This window comes from Lynx canadensis, chromosome X (assembly GCF_007474595.2).
Source record: "Lynx canadensis isolate LIC74 chromosome X, mLynCan4.pri.v2, whole genome shotgun sequence".
In the NCBI taxonomy this organism is placed as follows: Eukaryota; Metazoa; Chordata; class Mammalia; order Carnivora; family Felidae; genus Lynx; species Lynx canadensis.
The window spans coordinates 116097622-116110442 of NC_044321.2; positions in this window are offsets into that span (position 1 = coordinate 116097622).

The following is a 12821-nucleotide window of genomic DNA, read 5'->3' on the forward strand; positions in this document are numbered from 1 at the left end:
AACACGTGGATACCAAGTGTTCTTCCTGACAAAGCAAAAGTTGAATATATGACTAATCGTGATTCCTCAAAATAGGGAACTGAAGTTTCTTTTTTTTAAAGTTTATTTATTCTGAGAGAGAGAGAGAGGGAGAGAGGGAGAGAGAGAAAATCCCAAGCAGGCTCCACACTGTCAACGCAGAGCCCGACATGGGGCTTGAACTCATGAACCGTGAGATCATGACCTGAGCCAAAACCAAGAGTCGGATGCTTAACCGACCGCACCACCCAGGTGCCCGTGAAGTCTTTGATATACACTCTGTGTCCCGGTGGAGATCGGATTAGAAAGTCATCTCGTATGTAGAGACCACTGGTGGCTCTTGCTGAGAAGGATAAGAGAAGGCAGAAACTGAAAAAATGAAATATGAATTACTTGAGTGGAGAGGATTTATCCAAATGATAAATATGCTGAGAGTACCTAAGCATAGTACATGAAATGTGCTCAAGAACACTTTTAGAAGTGGATTAAAATTAATAATGGGGAGAAATGAGGAAATAATTCATTCCTTTGTGTAATAAAGAGCCTTACTCCATTTATGTTGTTTGACTGCTGACAGCTTTCAATCCCCACCTCCTGCTTCCTTTCTGCCCCATATCTGGGCAAGCTGGTGAGAAAGCACGCTAGTCCCCGCCTTGCCAGGACGAAAGTCAGGGCCACTCACTCCCACTCTCTCTCAAGGCACCCAAGCCATTTTCAGAGCCGCTTGGGACCCTGCCCTGCTGTCTCCAAAGGCCTCAACATGTGAATAATAAATGTCTTCACATGCTCGTGGTGGATGTGTGACGTCATCAGCCTTGACATGCAAACTGAGTTTAATGGGGGTCTGTCTAGTGTCCACAAATTGAATATAACATCTTGGAAGCTGGAGAGGAGTGGTGCTTACCAAATATTCCATAAGCTCCACTACAATTTCCAGCCTCTTTACATTTAGTTTGGCGCCACAGAAGTAATTCTAGCCTAATGGAATGTGAGCAAAAGTGAATGTGACATTTCCAGGCTGAGGCAGTTAAAACCAGACTTCTCTTTCCTTGTCAGGGCGGCCCTAGACGCGGCACTCGGCAGTGATGGAGGAGAGCTACCTAACTAGAATTAGACCGTAGAGTGAGCAAGAAATAAACTATTGTGTTAAGTCACTGAGATGGACTTAACCGACAGGGGTTTGTCTGTTTCTGCAGCATAGGCTTTACCAATATGATTGATGCATACCGAACCGAACGATTCAGCCCCGTGGAGCTCGGTACATCCACAAGGTGATGTCCAGAAGATTTCAATGAAAACCACTTATCAAAAATAATGGATACATAAAATATAATGTATACTTATATTCTTTTCATGTCATTCACTTAAAAGGGGAACGATGACATATGTCATACGATATATATATATGTATATATATATATATTTATACGTTTATAATATATTTTCTCTCTTTGAGTGTCTTTTTTTTTAAATTTGAGACAGAGAGAGAGAGAGAGAGTGCAAATTGGGGAGAGGAGCAGAGGGAGAGACAGAGACACTCTCAAGCAGGCTCCGCGCTGACGCAGGGCTCAATCACACGACTCTGTGATCATGACTGAGCTGAAATCAACCCACGCACCCCTCCTTTGTGACATGAAGGACCAAAATTGTTGATCGCATAAAAACACATAACCCTTTTTTATATTTTATTATAAATCTGTTTAATAATTGTATTTTCCTACATAGCACTGTTAAGCAGTAAGAAATCCACTTATACTTCAATCATATGCCCTTAAAAGGCTAGCCACGCACCAAAGTTATTGTATAATGATTTATAAGTAACATTTCACTCTGAGTTTAATCTTAAATTTAAGGTAAAAACTGATCTTTAGAGAAGAGTCAATAACACCAAACACGTTTTGCAATGTAACTAAATCTACTATTTATAGTATTCTGTCAGTTCAAATAAATTTGAACACTCATATTCTGTATTTACTTTCTACACAACACCGAACAATTGACATCCTCTTTGCTTAAGATTATTTTTAACTTCAGGCTGAAGATCTTGATCAAGGATGTTCAAAACGATTTGTTGATATGTTTGACTCAAACACACTGACACACTCTTGGCCCTCGATGACAGACTGTATTGATCAAGTTCAAAATAACGATTATAATAGAGTATACGTAATCATACTCACACTATTTCAACTCAACACCTCAGTGAAAGAGGTAATGCTGCTCTTAAACACATATCACAGAACAATTTTTCGAACACGATTGTTTCACCTTCTGGTTATCTATTGTGGTATAATATTGATTCCCTTATCTATTTCTTCTCAGCTTAGCAAGTTTATCTTTTTATGACATCTGGCAGTTCTCTTGCTCTGTGAATTACATATTTCTGCACAAAGAATGAATGTATCCATCCATGACGTCCATCTTTACATTCCATTAATATTTTTTCAGCTCTTAGAGTCCCTGTTGTCCCTTCTCCTGACCTTGCCTCAGCGTATGTTAAAATCATTGTCTATCTTAATTTCAGTTGTAATTGTTCTGTCTTCATCTTTGATCGTCATAGCCTTTTCCTACTTTGATTTCACTTTGTCATCTTTTTTTCTGCTTTTCCTTTCCAGAATACTCACTCATAACTAGTACGAATCACCACTGGCTTGTTGTCGTCCAACACACTTCCATTTCTCTTATAAAAAATTCCCCTTGTGCCTCTGTGCTCATTTCTTAGTCCCATTCATATTCAACGAATATCTTAAGCTCCATCCACAATCACAGAGGTAAAATTAAACGTTCTTATTATGACTCTATGCTTGGTGGCACATTAATTCTATTTACATGGTTACTGAGATAGATAACTACGAGGTCTTAGATGTGTCCCGCATGTCAAAATCTTTACCTCAGTGTTTCTTAAACGAGGTCATCTGAATTGCTAGCTAGTATGCTCAAAAGTCACCCTTATGGAAAAAACTACCAATCTTTTTCAGTTTCCCATACTTGCCCCTTTCCTGCATATCTCTAGACTTGTTCTGTACACTCTCCTTGACACATATTATTTCAGCTGTCACCTGATCAATATAGTATTTCATGCCTCTGTGCCTTCACACACGCCGTCCCCGCTGCCTGGCATTCTACTGTATCATATTGCACCTGAAAATGTTCATCACAGCACTTGCCACATGATACTATTACTGTTTCCTGACTGTCTTCCTCAGTGCACAGCATTTTTTCAGGGTAGGTACTGGGCCTTTTATCATTTATACCTAGAACCTAATCGGACATACGGCCCACGTGAAATAATAAATACTGAATGACCGATTTACGATTACCTATTCTTTATTTACCTTGAAAACACATCATCCCTTTCTCCCATAAAATAATCGCACATGTATTCATTTTTAAGTTAAAGTGAATCAAGCCATATTTGCTTTATGGTGATAAAAAACATATAAATTACCTTCTTAACTTTTTAAATATTTTATTTATTTTCAAGACAGAGTGAGAGAGAGTACAAGCAGGGGAGGGACACACAGAGGGGGGACAGGAGGATCCTAAGCGGGCTCTGCACTGACAGCAGAGAGCCTGATGCAGGCCTTGAACTCATGAACCGCGAGACCATGACCAGAGGCAAAGTTGGACCCTTAACCGACTGAGCCACCCAGGCGCCCCACCTTCTTAATTTGTGAGTGAACATTTCAGTATTGTTAACTATATATATATATTATTGTACAAGAGATCTCTAAAACTTTTTCATCTTGCATGCCTAAAACTCTGTACTCATTGAACAACAACTCCCCATTTCCCCTCTCCTTCCCGTCCTTGGCAATCACCATTCTTTTTTCCGTTTCTATTAGTTTGACTACTGTGGATACCTCATATAAGTGGCCTCATGTGGTACATCTATTTTTGTGACTGACTTATTTCACTTAGCATAGTACCCAGAAGTGGGATTGCTGAATTTGCATTAGTATGGTATATTCATCAAAATTAATGAACCGATATTGAGACATTATTAATAACTAAAGTTTATACTTCGATTTCCTCAGTATTCCCTAATGTCCTTTTTCTCCTCTAGAATCCCACTCAGGATTCCACATTTCATTTACTGGTCATGCTTAGATAGGCCTCTCTTGGTTGTGACAACTTCTTAGACTTTCTTTGCTTTTGATGATCTTTACCGTTTTCAGGAGTACTGGTTAGGTGCTTTGTAAAATGTTCTTCAGTGGGCATTTGTCAGACTTTTTTCCTCAGGATTAAACTAAGATTTGAGGAGTTTGATCACAGATGTAAAACGCCATTCTCATCACATTACATCATGGTTACTTGCTAACAACGTGACTTATTAATATTTATGCTAACCTCAATAACTTGGCTAAGGTAGTGTTTGTGGATTTGCTCCATTATAAAATGACTCCCCTGTTTTCTTCCTTTACATGATGCAGTGTTTAGAAGAAAGTCTCTATGAACAACTCACACTTAAGGAGTGTAGAGTTATGGCCAAATCCTTAAGGGTAGATCATTTACATAAATTATTTAGAAATTTTCTGCATGAGAGATTTGCTTATACTCCACCAAATTTATTTATTCAACCATTTATTTATGTGAGTATAGACTCATTTAGTTTCTCAATCTATTCCAACTTTGGCTATTTCACTTGGTTCCTGTGTCCCTCTGACAACCCCCATAATTTACTGGGTTTTGTTGTTGTTGCTTATTTGTTTGTTTCACGTGTTCTTTACTTCTGCCATGATAACATGCTCCAGGTTCATCTGGTATATTCCCTGCACTAGTCCTAGAATTAGTCATTTCTCTAAGGAACACTTTTTTTTTTTTTGAGAATAGTATTAGAAACCAAAATCTAGGTACTAGATGTGTTCATTGCTACCGAGGTGTCATTGCTTCTAGGACATTCAGCTGACAAAACAAGATGACTGGGTATACTAATCTATGTATATACACCTATCTATAAACATTTCTGTATGTAACCATCTGTATCTATATTAAACTAAACGTGTTTCATACTGAGGTTTCTAACTCTAATCTTTTATCACATGGATCATTCTAGTGTTCCCCCTTTGCTTACCTGTAAGCTTTTTACTCCAACATTGAGAAATCTGGTTCCCATCATCAACCATTTACTTAAGGTATAATTCCAGTATACATGTAAATTGCTACATGTGTCAGCACAGGGACTGACTTTATCAAATTGAGTACAATTCTTACATATAGTTCTTTTTGCCTTTAGTCTTACAGAATCCACTAATTTCCAAAGTTACTTAGCTTCTTCTTCCAACCACCCACCTTGAGTGAAGTTGCTTCATATATTTGCAACATAGTTAGATTATTTTGTCACATTATGCATTTCATCTGGGGATCTTCCAACCTCCTAATGACTTTCAAAATGTATATACACTAAAGTTTACTCACAGTTCTTTAAAGTTTTATGAGTGTTGACAAACGTTTAATTCTGTGTATTCAGAATTATAATATCTCACAGAATAGTACACTGCCAATGTAGGCTCATCCTTGGTAAAAAATAAAATCATTTTGGTGAGTGATGTTTATAATGGGAGAGGCTATGAATTTGTGTGGGCAGGGCATATATGGGAAATCTCTGTACCTCCCCATCAATTTTGTTATAAACCTAAAACTGCTTTAAAAAATAAGTATTTTTAAAGAGATGGAAATAGGAGAATGGGGGGCCAACATGGCAGAGAAGTAGGGGGATCCATACTTCCTGCGACTCTCAAACAAAGAGTGCGGAAGCCAAAGGACTTTGAACACCAGAGCCTGGGAGGAAAAGAGACTGAATCTACCAGGAAGAAAATGGGAAAGCTGGAGAAAAGATAGGGCTATTCCAAGGAACAAATCAAAGCACACCTGGTGGAGGGTCCAAAATATCATTACGAGTACGGTAACAAAATAACCAAAGTCCCAACAACAGAGAGCAAGTAACAATCTCCGAAAAAACACCTCCTGAAGGGCCAGGCCCTGGACAGTGTATGACCCTCCTTTAATATAGCAGTGCTCGCAGGTGCAGAGCATACAACAAGCTTTTAAAATGCATAAGGGACAGAAAACTAGCCAAAATGACAAAACAGAAGAATTCTCCTCAAAAGAAATTCCAGGAAGTAGCGACAGCTAATGAATTGATCAAAACCAACTTAAGCAATGTAACTGAACAAGAATTTAGAATAATAGTTATAAAACTAATTGCTGGGTTTAAAAACATGGAAATAAATAAAACACCCCACACTAACGGCTTCACTGGGGAACTCTACCATATATTTAAAGAAGAAATAATGCCAATTCTAAAAAGAAAAAAATGCCAGTTAAAGAGAATACTCCCGACGTTTTTTTTAATGTTTATTTATTTACTTTGAGTGAGACAGTGGGGGAAGGGCAGAGAGAGAGAGAAAGAGAGGGCAAGAGAGAACCCCAAGTAGGCTCTGCACTGCCAGCACAGAGTCCAACGTGGGGCTCAATCCCATAAACCACGAGATCACAACCTGAGCTGAAATCAAGAACCGAATCTGATCGGTCAGCACACAGCCTGACTCAGGGCTTGAACCCACAAACCGCAAGATCATGACCTGAGCTGAAGTCTGATGCTTAACCAACTGAGCCACCCAGGCGCCCAAAGACGCCAACATTAACCTGTCACCAAAACCAGAAAAAAGGATATTAAAAGAAAAAAAACGTAAAGATAAATATCACTTAGGAACATAGACAGAAAAATACTTGACAAGTTTTAGCAAGTAGAATCCATCAATATATAAAAAAGATAATACATCATAAACAAACAGGGTTTATCCCAGGATTATGAGGTTTGCTTAATAATATTTATAAATCAGTTTATGTAACTTTGCTTAATAATATTTATAAATCAGTTTATGTAAATCGCCATATTTACAGACTAAAGAAGAAAAACCATATGACTATATAAAAAGATTTGTAAAAACCACATAAAAAAATCAAACATACATTCTTGGAACAAACTCTAAGCAAACGTGAAGGAACTAGAAGAACGTCCTCAACCAGATAAACAGTGTCTATGAAAAACCTACAGTTAATATTGTATTTAAGGACCAAAGACTGAAAGCTTAATTTTATGTGTCCACTTGGCTAGTCTATGGGGCCCAGGTGTTTAGTCAAACACCAGTCTGTATGTTGTTGTAAAGGTAGATAAGATTAGCATTTAAATCAGTAGACTTTGAGAAGAGCAGACTACATCCCAATTGTGGGTGGACTTCATCCAAACAGTTGAAAGCCTCAAGATTAAAAAAAAGGCTAAGGTCCCCCAAGGAAGAGGAATTCTGTCTCCCTACTCCCTTCAAACTCAAGCTGAAACAATTTCTGCTAGAAATTTTAGCTTGCTGACCTGCCCTGCAGATTTTGGACTTGTCTGCTCCTACAATTACATGAGATAATTTCTTAAAATAAATCTATTTTATAGATGTAGATGTCTATGTGTGTATCTATCAATCAAGATCTCTCTCTCTCTTTCTGTCTCTACACACACACACACACACACACTCATACACATCCTGTTGGTTCTGTTTCTCTGGCAATACCTGACTGATACACTTAACTGTACGATCAGAAAAAAACAAAAACAAAAACAAAAACAAAAATAAAACACATGAATATCTACTCTTACCAGTTCTGTTCAATGTTGTACTGGAGTACTGGCTGAGATATCAGGCTAGAAAAAGAAATAAAAGGCATATTGACTAGAAAGGAAGAAGTAAAACCGTCTTTATTTTCAGATAACATGATCATCTTTATAGTAAATCCCAACAAATATTCAAAACAAAGCTACTAAAAAAATAAATTTAGCATGGTTGCAGAATGAATGGCCAATATACAAAAATCAATTGCATTTCTATGTACTAAGAATGAACAATCAGGGGCGCCTGGGTGGCTTGGTCGGTTGAGCGTCCGACTTCAGCTCAGGTCATGATCTCACGGTCCGTGAGTTCGAGCCCCGCTCGGGCTCTGTGCTGACAGCTCAGAGCCTGGAGCCTGTTTCGGATTCTGTGTCTCCCTCTCTCTCTGCCCTTCCCCTGTTCATGCTCTGTCTCTCTCTGTCTCAAAAATAAATAAACGTTAAAAAAAAATAAAAAAAAAAGAATGAACAATCAAAAATTGAAAGTAAAAAATAGACCATGAACAATGGCAAAAAATATTACATACTTGGGGATGAATTTGACAAAAGATATATGCAGGGCCTGAACACTGAAAACTGCAAAACTATGATGAAATAAGTAAGACCTAAATAAATGCAGGAGCACCTGGGTGGCTCAGTCGGTTAAGCATCTGTCTTCAGATCAGGTCATGATCTCACAGTTTGTGGGTCCGAGCCCTGCATCGGGCTCTGTGCTGACAGCTCAGAGCCTGGAGCCTGCTTCGGATTCTGTGTCTCCCCCTCTCTCTGCCCCTCCCCCACTTGTGTTCTATCTCAAAAATAAATAAACATTAAAAAAATTTTTGTAAACAAAGACCTAAATAAATGGAGACATAGACTGTGTTCATGAAATGACTCAGTGATGTTAGGATGTCAGTTATCCCCAAATCAACCTGTAGATTTAACACAATCCCAACCAAAATCTAAACTTAAAGTGTGTTTTCATAATTGGGTAGCTAATTCTGAAATTTTTATGGAAAGTCACTGGACCTAGAATAGCCAAATTAATTCTGAAAAGGAAGAAAAAATGTAAAGAACTCACATTACTTGATTGTAATATTTATTATAAAGCTACGTTAATAAGGCAATGAAATATTGGCATTAAGATTGACATGTAGATAAATGAAACAGAAGAGAGTATAGGGGCATCTGGCTGACTCATTCAGTGGAGCATGTGACTCTTGGTCTCAGGGTCATGAGTTCAAGCCCCATGTTGGGTGTAGAGCCTACTCTTAAGGAAAAAGAGATAGAGAGTATAGCAGTAGACCCACACATACATAGTCAATTGACTTCCAAGAAAGATGCCAAGATAATTTAGTTGGGAAAGGTTAATATTTTCCAAAAATATTGTTTGATGCCGGGATAATTTGATTGACCATATGAAAAGTACAAGAACCTCAATCCTTATGTCATATCAAGTACTAAAACTAACTCAAAATGATTTATATATCTGTCAGTAAAACCTAACACAATAAAATATCCAGTAGAAAATATAAGAGAAAATCAGAGTAAATTTGTATGTGCCAAAGATTTCTTAAATACAACACAAAACATAAACTTTTATTAAAAAAATTAGTATGTTAGAAATTCATAACATAAGAAATACTTTTAATCTTCAAAAGACCCTGTGAAAACTAAAAGGCAAGCCCCCCAATGGGAGAAAAGATGTGTAAAAAAATTTATCAACAAAATACTTATATCCCACTCCACAAATAATTATTAGAATATGAACAACCCAATTAAAATGGGCAAAACATCTGAACAGATACTTCAGTAAAGAAAATATATGCGTACTAAATAAGCATGTGAAAAGGTATATTCAACATCATTTGTCATTAGGGACATGTAAAACAAAAACACAATGGGAAAAAAAACACATTGAGATACTCTTACACGCCCACTAGAATGTGTGAAATTGAAAAAGACTGGTGGGGGTGGCACCAGGGCAGCTCAATGGGACTCTTGATTTTGGCTCAGGTCATGGGCACTGCGACTGACCACATGAACCACAGGTGTTGGTAGAGGATGTGGAGTCAAGGTCACTCTCATCCACTACTGGTAACAATGTAACATGGTACAGCCTCTTTGCAAAACAGGTTAGCGGTTTTCTAAAACGTTAAACACATAACTAGCATATGACCCCAAACTTTTTTTCTTGCTAGCTACCCAAGAAAACTAAAAACATGTGTTCACAGGCCATACAAGAAGGTTCGTAGCAGCTTTATCTTTGATAGTTGGGGAAAAAAACCCCAACTCTATATCAGCAAGCCAATAAACATGTTGTGATGTATCCATGCATTGTTATACTACTCATCAATGAAAAGCAATGAACTACGGTTGTACACAACACGGATGGACCCTCAGTAATTCTGCTGGATGAGAGCTATACCAAAAAATGGCATATAATACACGATTCAATATTTATAAAACTCTACCAAATGCAAACTACTCAATGGTGACAGAAAGCACGTTGATCAGCGATTGCTTGGAAACCAGGCCGGGTCAGAGATGTGTAAGAGAGAGGATAATAAAGGGACATGAGTAATGACTGAAGGATAATGAATACCTTCATTATCTTGATTGTGTTGATGCTTTATGGATATATACTTACGGCAAAACTCATTAAATTGTGCACTTTAAAATGTTCCCTTAAATGTGTATAAATTTTGCCACAACAAGGATGTTGAACAGGAAATAACACCTCAAGGAAACAATCAAAAAAATTCAGGAGTTGGATGCACAGTGAGAGCCTAATCCTTTCAAGTATTTGATGTCATTTAAAAGGGGTTGGCCTTGTATTAAAAGGGACTACAAAACACAGAATGCAGTGAAATATGCAGTCTTGAATAGGGTCCTGGCTATAAAGAACTTTCTTTTGGCAAAAATTGGTAAATTTGAAGACAGACTAATTATTAGATACTAGAAAAGTGTTTATATTAATGTTTTGGGTGTTATAGTATTAACTGACTCCATAATATAATTTTCTTACTTTTAAGAAGCATAGGGTGGCATATTTAGGAATTGAATATCAAGGTATCCATATTTATTTCAAGTAATTTAGTATTAAAAATAAAATGTTAAGTATAAAATACTGGGAAAGAGTTTCCTGGGTAGTGTTTTATGCTGAATGCCTGATTTTCAAGAATAGATTAAAATGGGCCCATGAACAGAAGGTGAGCACTTTAAATGGAGTCTATAGCAATGGCACCTTACGGCCTGGCCTGCTATGCGTCAAAAGAGAGGGCAATACAGCCAACTTTTATTTTATCATCTTTTCTCCTAAAAATAAAAAATAAGGAAAGAGGCTTCTATTAAAAACTTCTCTATTCTCTTTCTTTCATTCCCGTTTCACAGTCTCTGTCATTCTTTTCATCTAGATCCGCTTTGTCACATTAATAGTTACATCAAAAAGGTATCTTTTCCTCTTTTCTCATTCTAGAGTCAAAAAGAATGAATGAATTTAATCATTTATTCAGTCAACAAATATTTACTGAGCACCTACCACAATGATTCTTTGTGCTTTGTGCATTATAATTATCTATGGAGTTTTTTGTTTTCTGTTTTTTGTTTTTTGGTTTTTTTTTTTTTTTTTTTTTTTGAGAAACAGAGAGAGAGGCAAAGGGAGAGGGAGAGAATTTTTAAATTTATTTTAGTTTGAGAGAGAGAGAAAAAAGTGTAAGTGGGGGAGGGGCAGAGAGAGAATCCCAAGCAGAGCCCAATGCGGGGCTCAAACTCATGAAACCTGAGATCATGACCTGAGCTGAAATCAAGAGTCGGAGGCTTAACTGACTGAGCCACCCAGGCTCCCAGCTGTGGAGTTTTTAAGAAATAAAAATTCCTGAGCCTCACCATTGAAATTTTAACACAGTCTGTTGTGGGACTTAGACAACTGTGTTGAAACAGAACAAACAGAAAACTTCCATAGGTGTCTCTCATCCCTTCCTGGAGTTGGGACCCACTGGCCTAGTAAGTGCCACTCTTGTACCAAGCACTGAAAATAACAGCTCTGGATCAGACAAATACACTTCCTGACCCCACTGTGCTTGTATCCTAAGCCTCCTATTCATGATTTAGACTTACGGTTTTAGATACCAATGAGACATATCTTCTTGGATATCGCATTTTCACACCCTCTCGATATGTCCAAAATGAATTTCATCTGATCCTTAAAAATGGCTTTTCCTTTCCAACCATTTGCTCATCAAAAGAATTCAGCCAATATGGGAATTCCTCTTTTTCTGGGCACAGTGTGATGGCTGATGGATAGAAAGTTCCTTCATTGTTAAGGTATCATTATCATTCTAGTTCCCCAGGCTAGATAACTTGGATGGATCTTCCCACTCTCCTCTGTCTTCTATTCTTTATGTAGGTGTTAAGAAGACTTACCATATATTCTCTCAAAATTTCCTTTGCATTTACCTAATGCTGTCCATTAGAGAATTTGTTCAGGCCTTTAATTATTGAATACATTTACAGCAACTGAAATCACTTTCTTATATGTGTATGGGGTGACAATACAGTTTAGAAATGCCTTTCCCCAAGAGATAAGATTTGAACTAAGTCTTGAGTGGCTAATAGGAACTAACCTGAAGAAGGAAAGGTGCTCTAGGATGAAGTAATTCCATGAGTGACGGCATGAAACTTCATAGAATGTGTAGGAAATGTCAGCTGTTCACTAATACTAAGTAACATTTTAAGAAAGGATGTAGCTAAAAAGAAGGCTGAAAAAGTAAGCAGGCATGATATCAAGGAAGGCCTCATATGCTCTCCTAAAGCTGTTCTATTTCATCCTTTATTCTTTAGGCAATGTCAAGGTATTGAAGTCTTTAATGCACAGGAGTGACTTTATTATATATAAATCACTATGACTGCAGTGTAGAGATTGGTCCAGAGGAGAAGACCACAGTCAGGTAAACTATTTAGGATACTCTTAGAGTAGTCTAGAGTAAGAGAGGACAAACTATGTCTGTAAAGGGCCAGATAATAAATATTTTAGGCATTTCAGGTCATACAATTTCTTTTGCAGCTACTCAATTCTGCCCATGTAGGGGGAAAGCAACTGTAAATAACATGTAAATGAATGAGCATGACTATGTTCTAATAAAACTTTATGGACACTTACATT